The sequence below is a fragment of the Apis dorsata genome, unplaced genomic scaffold, assembly GCF_000469605.1.
Source record: "Apis dorsata unplaced genomic scaffold, Apis dorsata 1.3 scaffold_98, whole genome shotgun sequence".
In the NCBI taxonomy this organism is placed as follows: domain Eukaryota; kingdom Metazoa; phylum Arthropoda; class Insecta; order Hymenoptera; family Apidae; genus Apis; species Apis dorsata.
This window is the reverse complement of record NW_006263396.1, coordinates 173465-184444: the sequence shown is the minus strand read 5'-3', so window position 1 is coordinate 184444 and position 10980 is coordinate 173465. Positions and strand designations below refer to the sequence as shown.

The 10980-nt window shown below is 39.1% G+C and overlaps 1 non-coding gene across 1 annotated transcript; it reads left to right on the top strand.

The window, feature by feature from the left end:
- Positions 1-216: 216 nt before the first annotated feature.
- LOC116185107 lies at positions 217-365 on the top strand. Its single transcript, XR_004149882.1, has one exon. It is a non-coding gene; the product is annotated as a U12 minor spliceosomal RNA (small nuclear RNA).
- Positions 366-10980: the final 10615 nt, after the last annotated feature.

The following is a 10980-nucleotide window of genomic DNA, read 5'->3' as shown; positions in this document are numbered from 1 at the left end:
AAAAAAAAAAAAAATTCTGTTTCAAAAAATTCGTTCTATCTAATTTACATTGTATTAATTTATCATGTGCAGCAATGCGTTACAACAATTTGAATTTCCCGCCTTCGAATTCTAGTACTTTACGGTATCCAGTAGATGGCAAGTATCTTCTATATTTCTCGCAAGTAAAAAGTGAAATGTACGAGCACAAAAGCCAATGAGACGCGAGATCGAATCGTGCCTTAAACTAATGAGTAAGGAAAATATAGAGCTTTGGTAACGCTTAGCTATGCTAATTATCAAGCGACCATATTTTTGAAGGGGCAAAGGTCGTCCCACGGTAGCGCGACTACTTTTTCGCGTGGCCGGGTGAAGCGATCTACCTCGTAAATAAAAACCAATCGCATTCAAAGATTAAACAAATTACGAGTTCCTTGTACAGCTGTACTATATATAACACGCTCGTAATTTCCCTCTATTTTTATCGTACCGTAATCATATTATCGCGAAATAATAATTTCGTGTCTTGGATTTCATCTTATCTCCAAGCCACGTATGAGTCACGTTATTCGCAACGGTACACGCCTCGCTAATCTAAATAAAAACATTCTTACGGGCAAGATACAACTACTCGTTTCTCTCTCTCTCTCTCTATTATATCTCTCGTTTCAAACGAGATTCACGTATTAACATCGTCGCAAGTATCGATGAAAAATTATTTTCTCTTTCTAAAAGAATTACTCCAAAAATTCCTGCTTACGATCTATCAAACTTTTGAACATTTTTTCCCGTTAAAATTAAAAAACAAATAATAAAATAATCGACCGACGAGGTTGGCTCGAAGGAAAATTTTTTAGCACGGGTGAGAGAGAAAGCACACGCATATCCCTGATACACAATTATAGGGGCTGGCCATGCTTTTATCTCGACAACGCGTTTCACGTGTCGCCCCACGTTTGCAAGCGGCTACAACGATGGTTACACCGAGTGTGAGTACGAAAGCTTTGTAACGCAACCTCGTAAGCTCCATTACGCGTTCGTGTGCGTTCGTCAGGGAAATGTCCCTGAAGAGGGCAGACACTTTGCACTGGACCTTTTTCTCAGTCTTCGGTGTTTAATATAATGTAGCAGCGCATTTCTTGCGTTCTTTACCAGAGTGTACCAGACTTGTCTGGGCTTCTCATCTTTTCTCCTTTTTTTTTTTTTTTTACGCCTTACAGGGGGAGACAATGAGGAAACAGCGATACACGGATACCAAAGGAGCTACGTTGAGTCGAGTTAATACAGTCTGTAAATCCACGAGACCGATTTTTACGGGGCTTGGAACGATTTATAATGAATAAATTCTATTCTAAATTATATTTTGCGTTTACCTTGATAGAATATCCCTATATTCGTCCATCAAATATTTCTTCTAGTTTGATACTTACAGAAAAAAAATTGATTCTATATTTGCTCGTTTTTCATAACAATGAATTATTTTAACGAAGTAATTTTTTTTTTTATAAAATTGTAAACTGCAAGGAAACTGAAACTAGAACACGATGTCGACGCACAACAGTTTCGCTCGTTCAACCGTTCCCATCTTCGAGTTTCATTGAATTTTTCAGAGCATGCGTTCCACGTATTCCATTGTTTTTAATGATCTTTTCATACGCGGCTACGAGCAGTCGCACGAAGGACAAGAGAGGAACCCGCGACAATAACTATCGAGTGGCGCCCGTATTTTTTTTCCCCCCCACTAAAGATTAAACCCCACCCAATAGGTATTATTGTTCCCCGTCTGTTAAAAACCGAGCAATTCGAATCCGAACTAATTGCCAACTGACAAAGAGGGAACTCCAGACGAGTAGTCTCTTTGAACGTTTCGCATGCAAAACTATCAATCGAAACCATCCAGTGAAATACACACATACATACGTACACACTTGTCGCATCAAAACAGAAAAAACTGAAGATAATTGAAACGAAATTGAAATAAAAATTGAAATTATTATTCGTATCCGTTGCTACGAAAAATAATGTCAAGAAAAGTTTCTGCTTCTAAAAAAAGCCTCGCGCGTAAACCAACTGTCGTATTAATTCCATCGTGTTTTTATCATTCGCACGTACAGAAGCAGGAGATAAGCAGCCGGTGAGATTTACGTGACGGTATTCCGCGACGCGGACGGTATCGGCCACGATCGATAATAATTTCACGTGTGCAATCTCGATCTTTACGGTGTGCCGGACATCACCATTGCGCGCTATCATCCCCTGAAATTTCGGGGTCCGAGCTCGCATTACGGGGGTCCTAAGAGCCCATCGAACAGCCTCGAATCCTCGTATCGGACGAGATAATGGGGTTGAACGATGACAAGTTCGTCCAATCTTCCCCATATCCTCGTCTCTCTCTCTCTCTCGTCTCTCGTCTCTCTCGTCTCTCTCGTCTCTCTCTCTCGTCTCTCTCGTCTCTCTCGTCTCTCTCTCTCGTCTCTCTCTCTCTCTTTCTCGTCTCTCGTCTCTCGTCTCTCGTCTCTCTCTCTTTCTCTCTCGTCTCTCGTCTCTCTCTCTCTCGTCTCTCTCGTCTCTCTCTCTCGTCTCTCTCTCTCTCTCTCGTCTCTCTCGTCTCTCTCTCTTTCTCTCTCGTCTCTCGTCTCTCTCGTCTCTCTCTCTCTCGTCTCTCTCGTCTCTCTCCCTCTCTCTCCGCTCTCTCTCTCTCCTCTCTCGTTTCGCGTCTCTCGTCTCTCTCTCTCTCTCGTCTCTCGTCTCTCGTCTCTCGTCTCTCTCTCTCTCGTCTCTCGTCTCTCTCGTCTCTCTCTCTCTCTTTCTCTCTCGTCTCTCGTTTCTCTCTCTCTCTTTCTCTCTCGTCTCTCGTCTCTCTCTCTCTCTCTCGTTTCTCTCGTTTCTCTCTCTCTCTCTCTCTCTCGTTTCTCTCGTCTCTCGTCTCTCGTCTCTGGTCTCTCTCTCCAACGAAAAGTTTGGAGTTTCTAAAAAAAGTGTTTTTCGAATAAAATTAAAATAAATCGTCTATCTAGAAATATTTTCCATCATTCGCTCTGATTCCAGGGCGCCACTGTCGTGTTATTCGTCATCGAGGCGAAACGAACGAAAATCCGTTCGTCGAACGGATGTTGGAAGGGAAAATGCAACTGCAGCAAAACCACGAGTGCAATCTTTTCTGGTTGATGGTTTACCACTCCGACAGAATCTCCGACGTAGCCCCATGTGCAGACTCTTTCGAATACATTATGCATGTATATTCATGTGGGAGTTCATATAGAAGGGTGCAAAGAGCGAGCTTAGAAGGGGGTGTTGCGAGATCACTGATTCGACGAGATCAGACACACGCGTATTCTCTCCTTGTTACGTGTGCGCAATAAAAGAGAGAGAGAAACGCTGAGTGGACGTTTCGTGAAAACGCGAGAAAATGAAGGTTTAGACGGATGATATCGGGCCGAGACAAATAATTCATCGAATGAGGATTCCAATTGTCGATGATAACAATGGAAAATGCGAAGGATCGTTCGATTATTTGATGCGAGATAGTATCATCTTTTTATTTAACTTATCTGAAAAAAAAATATTTTCGATCGATCACGAATCAAAATTCGAAGCGATTGAAATTTTACAAACTCGAATCAGGATTTATTAATCTTTGAAGATTTTATAGATCTTTGAAATTCAATATAATACAATAAACAATATATCGTTGAAAGGAATAGAATAAAAAAAAAAAAAGAGATCGAGACGAATCTCAACATCAAACGATACCTTAAAAATCGAATTACTCCGATTTATTACGATCTCCACAAAAAAAAATAATGATCGCGTTGACTGGTATTTTTTCTCGTAATAAGAGAATGCGAAGATAATACCGTAGGCAGAAATCGTGACGAAACTTTATCGAAATGCGGCAAAAGAAGAAAAAAGAAAAGAAAAGAGAGTATTCTCTTGGCGCGGTTGAAAAGAAGAGGAAAAAGAAAAAGAAAGAAAAAAAATCCCTCTCGAGGGAGGAGGGGGAAGATTATCTCGTTTCGAGCAGCGAAATGGTGGAAGGCGAGCCACTTCGGTGGTAATCTTACAATTACAGGCATCTGGAATCGGGCGGACGAAACGGGGCAATTAGGCTTGCCAATCTCGCGGGTAGGGAAAAACACGGCGGGTTCGTGCAGGCATGCGAAGGAAAGAATCGTGCACGCGTGCCCGCCACGATTGGATAAGTGCATTCCTCTACGGTGTCCCTGTGAATAACGGCCGAGGCACTTTCACATTATCGTACGAGAGCGATCGTGCAAGCCTCCTTTAGACGCATTTACACAATTGCGACAGAAAATTCCATCCGCTCTCAGACGGGGCGGAATTTATCCGTGAATGCTTTTTAAATACCATGCGACAAACGCGGGTTGACGGATCATCCCATTGTCCCGCCCGATTATCACGACGGTTAACAGGTGTTAAAAATTCAGTATCCGTCCGGTGTGTGCGTGGCGGAAGGTAAATCGTGTTGCTTGAAATTCAATTCGTTCTCTCTCTCTCTCTCGATCGATCGATTCGAATACCGCGCGAATGAATATTTATGGAAAATAATTTTTAAATAATAGATTCCAGATAGATTGAACGATCTAATTATTTCTTTCGTTTTTCTTTCTTGAAATAAATTTGTTCTTTCAAATTTAATATCTATCGTTACGCTATTGTGTGTAGGCGAAAGTAAATCGGGTCGAATTAATTTTCTCTTCGAATAACGTGCGAAATGAATATTTATGAAATATAATATTTTTAAATAATGTGTGCTAAAGCTATTTTGATTCCATTAAACGATAAAATTATTTTAAAGGTATTAGAACGATGGATGAGTTAAATTAATAAAGTTTATTCTTTGAAAATTCGATATTCACGGATACGTTGTTATGTATTTCTAAGAAAGTGTAAATCAAGTTCGATGGAATAAATTTTTATTATTTGCCGAGAATTTTCGAATCGATTTCGGTATATATACATTGACCGAATAAATATTTATAAAGAAATTAATTACGAAAAACATTCATTAACGAATTATTTAATCTCATTACGATTAACGAAACATCTCGTGTTATTACAGAAATAAAATTTACCCTTTAATAATTTTTCTCGTTGCATATTGTTTCCTCTTATCGATTCACTTTTTTTCCACCTATTGCTGCTCTTCTCACGTTCTCTATTTCTTAAGATAGACTAGAAGCCGCAATAGAGAAAATAGTTGCACGGCGAGAGAAAATTGGAACTCACGACAAGTAGATCTTGGGTTACCTGGTGTTTCCGTGACTTAATATCACTCGATATCTCCTTGTAACGATCAAATAAAATAGATTTGGTTCAACACGATGTCTATATCGATGAAATTATTTATCTTAACCGATAATCGATATTCGTTAATTGAGGATAAATTAATTCATAAATTTATAATATCGCCGGAAATTTAATTTGCAACTTCATATTGGAATACCTTCAAATGGACGTTTCCAATTATTACGTATTGTTTATTACACTTGAGTAAACAATGTTGTTCAATCAATATATCAACATATCAGCTTTAAAATTATATTACGAAATATAATATCGTAATATTTCTTTCGTAATATTCCATATTTTAAGAATAAAAGTTAATTAATCAGGATATAGAAAGAATAGTTGAAAAAGGAAAGAAACTTTTATAAATTAGGATACATGTCTCCTACAAAATCTCTTCTTTTTTTTTTTAAATTTTCATCCGTGAATAAATTCCTGGATTCCTCGAAAGTTTTCGATTTCATGTCTACCCACTGCTGCATCGCAATGAAACCCCGTCTCACCCTGGAGCAACGCTATCCTCTTCAAAAATTCGTAATTCTTCTCATTTCGCTCTTTCTGCTTCCAAAAAGATAAAAAAATAAAAATAAAAATAAAAAAAAAAACGAACACCAAGTCGATCGATCAGATTATTCATTTTTCCCTCGTGCTTCCCCAGGGTGCGACAGGGATACTCTACCACCCTAAAACCTGCTCAGAAACATATTAGTCGTGACAAATGGTTAGAGAGAATTTCAACTCTCGTATTTCAATGTTCCTATCGCACGCGTTTTCTAATCGTTGTATACGAGCTGTATCGGAATAGAAGGTAGGGGCGAAATAACAACCCTTAATAGCGTCAACCAGTCAGCTTTCCATTCGTATCCAGGTGGTGGAACAGGACTCGACGGTCCCCACGGTACACGTTGCTGTCGCGTTGCACCCCATGGAACTTGTATTCTACACGAGAGAGTCTCTCTCTCTCTCTCTCTCTCTCTCTTTCGTTTTCGTGTCGAACGATAAACGAGAGCGGCCCTCGATGCGTGGTCGAATTAGCTGCGTTACAACGAACTGCAGTTTGTACGCCGGATATTTGCGCGTGCTTTATTGAGCATCGTTTTTTTTTCGACAATGACGAAACCGATGAAGGTTAAATGGCCTTGCAGTGTCCCGCTGTCGAAACTGCACTTCCTATATATATATATATTGGCAACAGTTTAGCTGACTCAAGAAAATCTCTTCTTTTTTTCCCCCGTTTATTGAAAATTTACACGACGAAGAAAGAAAGTGCGATGAAATGGTTCGAATTTTCGTGGTCGATAAAAATTCGCTTGATTTCTACTTTATCGATCTCTATCCGCGATGGTGGAAGAGTGTTCGAATTCGGTTCGTTGTGTAGTAAGCGCGTTTAATTACGAGGACGAGTGCAGTCACTGTTTCACCGCGGCGATCCTTTCACTCCCCCTCGCGGAGATGTTAATAATCTAAATGGAGAGGTGAGGTGAACGCCGAGGGAGCATCCATATTTCCGTATAAGCAGGGCCAATGACAAAGAAGAGTGCTTTGAAGACGGGCCGGTTAATTTAAAGCGCCAAACTTCCCTCCTTATGCGACTCCTAGCGACTGTCTTGCGCATGCTTGCGACTCTGCTGTCAACAAAGGAACATTGCATAGAGTGCGTGGCTGGTATTTACGCGACTTAGTTCCTTGCCTCTATGGCATGGCTTCGCGTTTTTCGAATCGTGTCTTTTGACGAACGAAACTTTAAAAAGGGGTTTGAGATTGTTCGAGAATAATTTATTTTTGATTTGCGTGTTAACCTTTTTTTGCGAATGTATGTTGAGGATATTTTCTCACGCGAACATTTAAAACAAATTAAAAGACCCAATTTTAGGGTTAACTCTCGCATGATACAGGGCCATTTTGATCCAACGATGCCTGTTTCGTGTTTTAAAGTGTTATAAGTAGATAATGGGACGTTCAATTCGCTTCAACAAGTTGACTAGAATTATCGATCGTTTTCGAAACGGACATACGACTTCGAATCTGACATAGATAAGAGTTTTATTAATTTTTTCAACATAATAGATATTATTATACATATTTATATATTTATGATATAATATATTGAAGTTTCATATTCTCTTTTTCAAATTTTTTCAAGAAAAAATTCTTTGCTATTATATCCACTACGTCGCTATCGAAGAATTAAAGAAGAAATGTATTTTTTAAAAAATTTTTAACATTGTATATATATTAGAATTAAAAAAGATTAATCATTTCCAGTACACGATAAGTAATCTTATTGCAAATAAGAGAGAAAACAAAAAAAAAAAACTATATTTCAGCTTTCGAAGAGAAATCTATTTTTTCCTTCTCGACATAGGAAACATTATATCGTTAAACAAATTTCTCACCGCGAGCCAAGATTTATCTTTCCACGAGCAAAGCGAACCGCATACGCCCGTGTTTTATGAACTTTCTCCGTTTGATTTAGCATTGAAAAGAAAGCAGGAGATCTTTGGTACAGCGCTACAGAGAGAGAGGGAACTATCGTTGGTTCGAAGCAACCGGTTCGCGAGGCGTGTGGACGAAGCGTGACACGGTGGCTTATGGCTCGATCCCAAGCTCGAGCCTTTACGACGACGGGTCAATGGATAGGTGCAACTGTAGACAGAGAGTGCCGGAAATGTGCTCGCCATGCATGACACGCATCACAGATAAGGGACACGCATCGACGACCGCGTTCGTGCGCGAGTTTACAAACCGTTAAAAGCGCCGCTCTACAGTGTCGCGTATACAGAGAAGAGAGAGAAAGAAAGGGAAAAAAGGAATTCGCGATCCCTTTCACCGTGTGAAAATCGCCCTATCTACTAGCTTTTAACCAAATTGTGGGTTTGACGCCATCGATTTGATACAGGGGGCGCCACGTAACAATTACCGTGCGTTACAGCAACTAACCTAAAAATTGACGAAAGAAATGTATGTACTTTGTGAAAAAAAAGAGAGTAAAAAAAAAATAGGATAAATGGTGGATAAATTGTGCGAGTGCATTTTTAAACGAAGAATGGGATTTGGAATAACAGGTAACGTTTTCATTTTCGAAAGGAAAAATGTTTCAAATAAACATTGTGTTTACATGTTCGATTAATTTTGTTCTTTTTCTTTTTTTAAGAGAAATTATTAAAACATGTTCTGAACTAATAATTTTTAAGAATGGATTAATATTTTTATGAAAAGGAAATCGAGTACAACGTGTATAAAAGAATTCTATACACAATTCCATTTAAAAAACGAAACTTGACTTTCACGTGTGAAAGAATCTTTTACGAGTGAAAGAAAGAAGCATGTTCTCAACACTATTAAGTAATAACGATCTTCTATAATTCTCTTTAGAAGAAAAATTCGTGGAATAAAAATTCGGTAACGCGATACAAGTACGATTGAATAATTTCAGCGGTTGCAGCTGAAGAGTTTTAACGAGTCGAATTGAATTTCATGGAAATGATAATCGAGGCGCTGTAAAAAGTGCATCGGTATCATGGGTGCGATAAATTGCAGCCTCGCCTTTTATTCCACGAAAATCGACTCGATAATACGAGCCATCACGACCCTTTCAAAAATTCGGCAAAGCAATATCGGCAGGGCCAAAGGGAAATCGAGAGCGCATCAGAGAAAGAGAAGATATATATACATATAAATTTCGACAAAAATTTAGCCGCGACGAGGAGAGAGAGAGAATAAGAGAGGGATACGCGGAGAGCTGGTATGCAACATTTTCCACGGGTGGATGGAAACAACGATGGTATCTCTTTGACGTATACGCCCCTTCCCGCGAACTCGTCAAATGAAATTCCATTCTGGCAAGCACCATCCTGGCCAGAGACACATTTGCGAAAAAGACGACACGAGAGCTAAGCCTATGAGGTCACCGTGGCCTCCTATTCCTTCGCCTCTCGCCCCCCCTCGCGTTTCGTGGCAAATTTATTCATCCACCTAGCGAGCACTCGTTCAAAAAGACAGACGTACCTTTTTTTCTCTCTCTCTTTCTCTCTCCTTTCTCTTTTATTCCCCTGAGTCTGAGTCTTTGTTTGGGCAAAAAGTTTTTTGCGAAACGTCGAGAGAAAAGAGGTTTCAAACTTTGAAACTTTTCTCTCGTATTATTCAAAGGGAGAAAAAATTATTTTCAATCGAAAAATAAGAATCGAGCGCTTCTTTTTTTCGCTATCTCTAGCGAATTTCGAGTCGCTATTTAAATTCCAACGACGTAGCAAGAGTGTCCCAAAAGTGGCCACTCTTCGAGAAGAGGGAAGGGATAGAGAAAGAGACAGAGAGAGAGAGAGAGAGATCCTCCTCGCATCCGTTCACCCAAGCGTTTAATTGCGAATTGCCGTCTAGGCCCTTAATGGACCGTCCACACCGTGAACAATGAGGGAGAAAAAGAGAGTTACATACTTGTGTTAACGAGAAAGAGAAGGAAGAGGGTATATCATCGAGGATGGACAAAGAGAAATAGAGAGACTATATATATATATGGCACTATACGCGAATCGACCTGTTACCCGCACCGAGCGAAGAAACGATCGAGCGCTAGTGTGACGAGCAAAGAAATTGGGATGGTGGGATACATTAATTGTCGAGTCTCGGTCGATTCTCCATGAAAAAACAATTTCGAAGCTTTCACGGGCAAATTTCGTTTCGCAGCGGAGAAAACTTATTTCCAATATCGGCGATATTGGAGTCCAAGTTAAGCAATTTTACGCGCATCATTCTCGAGGATATATATATATATATATATCTTTTATGATGGATTATACGAGACGATAGGAAAGGAAAAAGGATATATATTATACCATTCTTCTTTTTTTTCTTTAAATTTATAAATATAATAAATGTAGTTAGATCCATTTTGTGTTCTCTCTATTTCTCAAATCATTTTAAAAACCGTTCATTTGCGTGAAAAATGGCCATGATACGGCAAGTTAGAAAAGCGTGCAATTTCGCTCGACCGATACAGTTGAAAAGTGATTTGTAACTTTTAGAGTGGATATGGTAGAGTTTTATCGCCGAGTGAAAAAAAAAAAGTACAAGTAACTGAAAAATAGCAGCGTATCGACAGCGGGACGAGATGGTCGACATCACGAACCACCACGAAATAGAAACGGTTCGGTACGAAATTTACACTTGTCCAATGCCTATCCGGCATGACGATCGATTAAATGTCAACGTGAACGGGAGTGATAAATACCCAGTCGACCGACGACAATTCGATTAAATGTTTAATGCTGTCGCCATCTGCTACATTACCGCAATTATCGCATGAATTTGCGAATACTTTATACCCATTCAATCGTTTAAGAGGATTCGCGATACCTGAAATTTTCGCAAATTTGCGCCATTCGATATCGAAAATAATTCGACTAATTCCCTTATTTCGTTTTATATATCATTTTTAAAAATGATTCGCGAAAGAGTTGAATTTATGAAATTTAAGACAGCGTGAAATATGAGTGAGAAAATTTTTAAAAATTCGAATCTGAATATTTAAAATCAAACTCTGAATTGCTATCTTACCTTTCTTAATTAAATCTAAATCTTCTCTCTGCTACGAGAGGAAAATACTTGATCACAGAATTTCATCCGAACGTATTATTAAAGATTCGTAAATATTCCCCATAAAAATAATTCTCTCCTCCAACGTTCTTTCATTCG